Source organism: Hibiscus syriacus, unplaced genomic scaffold (genome assembly GCF_006381635.1).
Source record: "Hibiscus syriacus cultivar Baekdansim isolate YM2019G1 unplaced genomic scaffold, ASM638163v2 tig00112305_pilon, whole genome shotgun sequence".
NCBI classification, from domain to species: Eukaryota; Viridiplantae; Streptophyta; class Magnoliopsida; order Malvales; family Malvaceae; genus Hibiscus; species Hibiscus syriacus.
This window is the reverse complement of record NW_024063299.1, coordinates 812558-821568: the sequence shown is the minus strand read 5'-3', so window position 1 is coordinate 821568 and position 9011 is coordinate 812558. Positions and strand designations below refer to the sequence as shown.

Sequence of the window (9011 nt, the reverse complement as noted above, 5' to 3'; positions counted from 1 at the left end):
AGGGGCTTCATGCTCCATCAGCGTTAAGCTTCATTAGCGTTAAGCTTCATCCAACCATCTGGCGGCAGTCTCCAAGCAACAGAGTCACGTTGAACTCGATGATTCTCAGGTTGATGAGCTCTATGCTGATTCAGAGCTTGAATAACTTCAAAACAGAATCGGAAATGCTATAATCTTGTTATAGTGATCAACGACTGTTGTAAAGAAACAAGATTAAGGGAAAGAGAGAAATTGGAATACTGAAAACTTACTCATTTCATTTCTCCTTGTATCTCTCAACCATAGAGAGGTGCATTTATACAATTGGTAAAGATAATCCAAGAAGCTTTAACAGCTTATAACCACCTCAACTAACTCTTAACAACCTAACTGCTATTAATACACATGAGACTTTAACACGCGAGAAGCTAGTTAAGCAAACAGCTCCAGCTCATACACCAACATTCCCCTATTGCAAACTTTACTACTAACTTTCCTCAACGCCTTTAAACACATGCAAGGCCATCATGCACCAACGCGAGAAGCTAGTTAAGCAAGCAGCTCCAGCTCATACACCACATTCCCCCTACTGCAAACTTTACTACTGAACAACACCTTTCAACACATCTCGTCATTTAAAAATCAAAAGCTCATTCGACACACTCCTCAACCCTTGAAACCAAAGACTTGTCTTGATTCTGAGAGACAAGCAACCATTGCCTGTGTTTAAGAAACACAGGACCAGACAACGGTTTAGTTAAGACATCAGCAACCTGCTCAAAGGCATGAACTTCTTGAACAGACAGTTTGCCAGCAGCAACCATCTCCCTAACAAAGAACAAATCAAGCTCAACATGCTTGAACTTGGAATGAAGAATCGGATTTGCACAGACTGCAACAGCACTGGAATTGTCACACCACAGGATATTTTTCCATAAATGGTCACACGCTCACTTAGCATGATTCAAGCCAAACCTCTCAGAAGAAGCACAGGCAACACTAAGATACTCAGCCTTTGTCGTAGAACGAGCAACTACTTGCTATTTAGAGAGCTCTAGGAAACCAAATTATCACCAAAAGGTTAAGTGTCTATCATCTGCATCTCTTATCACTACAAAGGCAATGTCTGATCGTGTGATAACAATGCACTGCAAGGCACCAACAATACTCCTATATTGAGCTACATCATCAATTGGTACTCAAGTGTCAAATGTCAACTTGCAACTAGTGACCATAGGTGTAGGAAGTCCTTTAGCATTCTCCATACCACTTTTAAACAGATCACGTATATATTTTTGCTTACTCAGGATAACCATCAGCTTCTCGACACACCTTAATTCCCAAGAAAAAAACTTAAAACCCTAAGATCCTTTAGGGAAAATTAATTGTTAAGTTTGTTAATCATATTCTGAACTTCTTCTTATAGTTTCCTGTGATAATGATATCATCCACATACACTAGTAGATACGTAATGTTGTTGGCAGTTTTCGCTAACAAAAAAAAGCATCATACCTTGCTAACACAAAATTCTGAGTCACCAAATACTCTTTAGTCTCTCAAACCATGCTCGAGGACCTACTTTAAACCCATAAATGGTTTTGTTAAGCTTACAACCAAAGCTACATCTCCTTCTTCATAACCTGGAGGTTGTGCCATATACACCTCCTTAGCTAAGACTCCATTTAGAACCGCGTTTTGTTGATATCCACTTGCCTTAATGTCATCCATTGAAAGTGCAAGTGAAAGTACAACTCGCACTGTTGTTGGCTTGACCATATGACTGAGACTTCATGATAATCGACTCCTGGTTACTGTAAAACCCTTGGCTACAAGTCGAGCCTTATACCTTGCAACGGATCCATCAGCATTTCGTTTAATTTAAAAATCCACTTACAGTTCACTGCTTTCCTACCACTTGGGAGAGGAACAAGTGTCCAGGTGTTATTCTTCACCAGTGCATTATATTCAGCTTGAGCAGTAGTTTTTCCACTAAGGACTCTTAATAGCTTCTCGAATAGTTCTTGGCTCTTTATCTGAGCAAGCCACCTGAAACACTTTGGGCTTCCAAATCCCATTCTTACTTTGAGTCACTATGGGATGAATATTGCACTGTTCTATACTAGCCTGTGATTCTACACGAGTTATGGCACTGGATCTGACTCATTCATCACACCATTATTACCATTCGAAACAACTGGAACACATGACTCATACTCACCTGTAGCAGACCCTTCATCACATGTCACAACAGGCACTACTAAACCATTGCCTGCACATGTGTCCTCCATAGTGACTGTAGCTTGTGATGAACCAGGCAGACAAAGGTCAAGGTTTTGACCACTGTTATGAACTGAATCAGGCACTACCTCCACATGTCTATCAGGCTGACCATTATATAACATTTCAGTTGACTGTATTAGGTAAAATATTTATCGAGGTGACAGTACCACCATGAGGTCGATCTTCTACTTTTACCAGAATAAGGAAAAACTTCCTCATCAAACACAACATGTCGAAATAAAAATTCTCTCATTTTCATCTAAACATTATATCCTTTATGTAAAGGACTATATCCAAGAAATATGCACTGTTTTGACCTGAAAATCCATCTTATGCTGATTAAACTGTCTCGAAAAGTGGAAAACAAGCACACCCAAAGACCCTGAGCATAGAATAATCAAGAATTTGTTTATAAAGGACCTCAAATAGTGACTTACCACTTAACACTTCAGTTGGCAAACAATTTATCAAATACACTACTGAAACAAATGCATGACTCCAGAATTTAATGGTAGTGTCACTCAGCTAACAGTGCTAATCCCATTTCAACTACATGTCTGTGTTTCCTTTCCGCTTTTCTATTCTATTCAAATGTACTTGGACATGAGATCCTTTGTTATACACCATTTGCAAGAACCAGCCTTTGAGAGCTTGATACTCTCCACCTCCATCAGTTTGAACAACTTAATTTTAAACCAAATTGAACATTAACCATCTTGTAGAAGTTTAGAAAGCATTGCATAACTTCAGACTTTCTCTTAAGTAGATAAACCCAAGTAACCTACTGTAAACATCTATGAAGACACATAGTAAGAAAAACCATCAGTATAAATAACAGGTGCGGACCGCAAACATCTGAAACAACCAACTGAAACAGTTCCTGTATTCAGTTAAGGATTTATAAAATGGTAGTTTATGAGCCTTGCTTTGTAAACATGTTGTACAAACATATGACAACTTATTTTCACTAGAACTGATTACATGTCTTCATTACATCTCAAACAGTAGCCATCGAAGAATGACCAAGACGTTTGTTCCATAATATGGTAAACTCGATGCTTTCGAGACATTATTCACTGCCAGCTTGAATCCTTCACAGTGTGTGGAAGCAACTGATACAACCCATCATGTGTGAGCCTCTCTCTCACATAATCTTTTGAGTCTGTGTGTCATTCATAAACATTCAAACGGGTGAAATTCTATAAACACCTCATTGTCACGAGTAAACTATGACACTACATCAAGTTCTTTTTTATTTGGCACATGAAGCATATTTTGTAACAACAAGGGATTTGAGTTACTCAATAGACAAGACTGTCCTATATGTGAGATCTTAACACCCTCTCCATTTCCCCATAGTAGATATTATTACCTGTGTAGACAACACCAGAGTTAAACACATACAAATCATTGGTGACATGATGTCAGCTCCTGTATCTGGATACCAGGTAACAGGTTTGGTTGAAGCATTGACAAAATGAACTGTGGAAACAAAGGCTGCTGTGAAGAAGACATTGAAGAACCAAAAGGATTATTTCCAGCATTAAAACCAACATGAATCACCAGAAGCTGCATTCACAGGAAGCATTGGCATTAGATACGCGACTGATGAGTGAACAAGTGACCACCTTGATAGTATGACACTGAGCCAAGACTGCATACCAGGAAAAACTAATTTAGCACTTGGATGATATAGGAACACATGAGTCTGAGCAAATCAGGATTCATTACGTGATTATATGCCGCATGCTGGCAGCAGTTTGTTGCTTATCACCCGAGAAGTACGTGATTGTTTCCATCCTCATTAGCTAACGCAGTAGAGTCAGTCACCCCAAAGTACTCTCGATTAAAACTGTGATAGCATTTCTGTACAATATGGCCAAACTTTCCACACTAGCTGACACTGAGGTCGATTTGAACTATTGAAATGACCACGACCTCTACATCATAAACTGTCACCTTGTTGGTTTCTCACTGATTTGGTTGTGACTGAGATGCATGATTACTAGCAGTGGATTTCAACTCTTGACAATCTTTATCACCAAAATGAATGCCATATTAACTGAAGCACTTTCATACAAGAAAAGCTTCTGTCGAGCTTCACAATCAAGATGCATTTCAGTTAAAGTATCCAAAGCAAGGAATCACGAGAAACTATAGCAATTCTGGACTCAAACTCCATGAATCCAGCCAAAAGAACACTAGCATGCTCTTGTTCAGTTATTAAACTTCTTGTAGCATTCATCATAAAAAATGGACTTAACTTTTGCCAGATATCACTTACTATTAAACCAACCTTCATTTGTGAGTGAAGACTATGTCAAAGAGCAGATATCTTTGCACTAGATCTCGCACCAAAGAGTCGTGAATAGCACTCCAAATGGTGAGAGTTGTCGTAAGACCAGTGAGATGAGGGAGACTTCTGTACTCACACTGGTTAGGAGCCAAGATGCCAGTAGTTTATCTTGTTGCCTATAAACCACAAAAGCATGATTCTCTTCTTCTTACCCTGAATCTTCGTGAAAACTCACTAGGAGTAAAAGTATAAGTAGATACATATTTCAAAAAAACCATATCTATTAATATCAACATTACTTGATGTTTCCACAAAGATAGTGCTCTCGGACAATTTCACAATGTCATGCTTAGGAATAAGTTGAACACTCAAATTAATCGAAGTTGATGCCATAGACGCCAATTAAGAAAGAAGCCAACAAGAAAATGAGTAGAATCTTTCTTACCACCAACTCATAAAAACTTCAAGTTCTGTAACCACCTTCAGCAAATTATACTATCAACAACTATAGCCATTGAAAAGAACGATCTTTCATACATTGCGTAAGAGGAATCTAAGCAAGAACAAGCAGCGAATAACGAAAAGGCTCCAGGATTTGGCGAATGATACCATGTTATTATCTTGTTATAGTGATCAACGATTGTTGTAAAGAAACAAGATTAAGGGAAAGACAGAAATGGAATACTGAAACTTATTCATTTCATTTCTGATTGTATCTCTCAACCATAGAGAGGTGCTTTATACATTTGGTAAAGATAATCCAAGAAGCTTTAACAGCTTATAACCACCTCAACTAACTCTTAACAAACTAACTGCTATTAATGCACGTGAGACTTTAACACGTGAGAAGCTAGTTAAGCAAACAACTCCAGCTTATACACCAACAAGAACTCTTTTGAATGACACTCTATACATCTAGAAAATCTTGATCAAATATGGCTTTATTTCTCCTAATCCATAAGCACCAAAGCATGGAACCGAAAAAGATATCCCAATTCTCTCCATTAATCGGGAGCTGCATTGGATTTTTTAAGTTTACTTTAAATATTTGATGAAATTTGAATTTAGATATCAAAAACCCCGTCCTCTAACTTTTAGTTTTACCGACCTTAATTTGTAAGTGCATACTATTACTCCTTAAATTCTAATTTATATTTAGGCTTAATATAAAAATAAGTGTCAAACTATACTTCTCCCCGGCGCTTAAATCTTTTTTTATTAATTTAAGTACCTAACGTTTCTAATGTTACCATTTAGCTACCTACGTTGTAATGGGAATTAAAAAATATTTGCATGTGGCTTGATTGTTTATTTTCTATAATTTTTTTAAAAATAAAATTCAAAAAATTTCAAAAAATCTAAACTTTTTCTATTTTTCGTAAAATGGTCCCAAGACTTTCAGTTTTGGCGTCGACCACTACACCGCCGCTAGCAATCATCGACTCACTTGCCAACCACTAGCCCACTGACCACCCATCCACCGATTGAGATGGATAGGTGTTGGAATTTAAGAATTTAGGGTTTGAATTTAGGGATTTTGAGGATTTGAAGCTACGATTGACGGTGACTGATTAATGTGTAGAAAGCGATTGGTGGGTAGGTGGGGGCAGCAACAAGATTAAGAATTATTTTGGAATTTTTAAATAATAATAATTTAAAGTTTTTTAAATAAAGTTTTCAAAATTTAAAAGATACCACGTGTCATATTCTAAGTGGTTGATGAAATTCTTTTAATGTCTATTACGCTCGAAACACTTAAATAATACATTGAAAACGTTAAGTAACTAAATTGACAAATATTACATATTTGTGAAACATAATGTTATCCTTTTTGAAAAAAGTACTAGAGCGTCAGTAATTTGATTGTTGGGTTACCTATAAAGAGATTGTTAGAATACTTAGAAAATCATAATTAGCATTTCTTATTTTTTGAGAAATATTCAAAATTTGAATATTGTAATAGTCTTTTGTTAAAGTCGTCACATAAACTTCAAGTTTCAACGTTATATATATATATATAAAATTAAAGAAGAGCAAAAGGCTATATGTGTCACAAAATGATAGTAACAAAATGACACGTGAGAATAAAACTCAGAATAAAATTATAAACCCTAACATTTGTCCCTCCTTTCATACCCGATGACGGTCACATGGCGGCGGCTTTGTTCAACAAATATTTTATAATCTTCTCTTTTAATTTTTCAACACCGACCTCTCAATACTTCACGTTTCTATTTTAACACATATTATATTATGTTATGATTCAATTATGATATGTTTTAGTCTGGTCACGGGTTAAATTACTGAGTTTAATGATTAGGGTAAAGTGTACAAATTATCCTCCGATAATAAGATATTGTTTTATTGAGTCATCGAATATTAAAAGTTATAAAATGGTCTCCTGATAATAGAAAGTTGATTTGTTGAGTCATTCGACTATTAAAAGTTATAAAATGGTCTCCTGACAATATAAAATTGATTTGTTGAGTCATTCGACTATTAAAAGTTACAAAATGATCATCCGACTATTCATTATGTTCCAAACTCGTCCTTTTCGATTAAAAATTAATGGTCGTCTGATTTGAACGTTAACATGTTGACTGAGATATGATAATTGTTTGAAATTATGAGATCAAATTTTATCATATCTCAGTTAACAGGTTAACGTCTTGCTCAAACTGTCATTAATTTTTTAACAGAAAAAGATGAGTTTTGGAACATAATGAATAGTTGGTGACCATTTTGAAACTTCTAAAAGTCGAGGAACTCAACAAAGCAACTCTCTAAAGCCAGAGATTATTTGTAATTTTTAATAGTCGAGAGACTCAATAACACAATATCATATATTCAAGGGACCATTTTTGTACTTAGCCCCAATGATTACTAAAGCATGGGACATTGAATTTTCCTTACAATATGAATGCGGTCTATTAGGTGAATATTGGACGAAACCGCTTAATTTTATCTTTTGCAAGTCAAATAAAGGAAGCTTCTCTTATGACTTAATCTACCTTACTCTATATAAATTCTAATATAAATTCAATCTTATGAATTGAATTTAATAATCAATGGCCGATCAACAGAGAATCCATCCCGTCTCCGACATCGAATCTCCGCCACAAGCCTCTCCGACAGCCCCTTTGGTTCCCGTAGGCTCCACGAAATCCGACCACGTTAACCCTGTCCAAGAACACTTTCTACTCTCTTGCTCTTAATCGTATTAGGGATCTCGTCGGCATCTTATTCCTCGTTTTCCGACCGAAGCTGCCGGATTATTCTATCGACGGTCTGGAGGTAACGCGGTTCAATCTGATCTCCAACTCTAGCTTGTCTGCTGGCTTCGACGTCAACATCACCGCGAGAAACCCCAACAGAAGAATCGGAATATATTACGAAGGAGGTAGCTGGATAACCGTATGGTACAACGAAACCCAACTGGTGCAAGGCTCGATACCCAAATTCTACCAAGGTCACCGCAACACAACTGTGCTGGATGTGCCGATGTCGGGACAAATCCAGAACGGAACCGACCTGCTAGCGGCGCTGCAACAGCAGCGGCAACAGACGGGGAACATACCTTTGTTGCTGAGGGCCAGACAGCCTGTGAGGATTAAGCTTGGGAGCTTAAAGCTCCCGGAAATGAAGTTCACGGTCCGGTGCCGGCTAGTGGTGGATGCTTTAGCCGCTAACAATGCCATCAGAATTTCCAGAAGCAGCTGCAGGTTTAGGTTTAGGCTTTAGAACTCCAGTTTCTTAACTGCTGGGGATTATATAATTTTATCCATATTCTTTTACACTTCTTTATTTTTTTCATAAAAAATGGAGGAATTTTACAAGGTTTTGTCCTCTATTACTTCTATACTATAAACTTTGGCTTCTTGGTAGTCTGTATACCTAATACCTATTCTATTTATTCCACAACCTATGTATTACACTTATATAAAATGAAAATAACCTCAGTGACCAAAAATACCTTATAATAATTTTAACCAACTTTTTTTGGATTTACCAAAATGACCAACTAAATCGCAATGCGATCGATAATTCGCAACGCGATCTCCGGTATCGCAAATCAGTTTCCAGATTCGCAACGCGAACTTCGACTATCGCATTGCGATTTACATATTTGCATTTATTCCAAATTCGTTGCGATAGTCCAAGTTCGCGTTGCGATTTATTCCAAGTTCGTTGCGATTTATTCCAAATTCGTTGCGATAGTCCAAGTTCGCATTGCGATTTATTCCAGATTCGTTGCGATAGTCCAAAATCGCAACGACAGTATTGCATTTGTTTCTTAAGAATTTTCTCTAAAAAGATAGTATTCGCGCGGATGTGTCGAAGACACGTATTACCACGACCACGACCACGACCACGACCACGACCACGACCACGACCCGAGACGAGACGAGACGACGGCGGCGCGCGAGAGTCCCCCTTGTTCTCTATCACTCAACAA

At 37.3% G+C, this 9011-nt stretch overlaps 1 pseudogene; it reads left to right on the top strand.

Annotated features, from left to right (window-relative positions):
- The first annotated feature begins 7620 nt into the window (after positions 1-7620).
- LOC120177699 lies at positions 7621-8415 on the top strand (annotated as a pseudogene).
- The last annotated feature ends 596 nt before the right edge of the window (positions 8416-9011 follow it).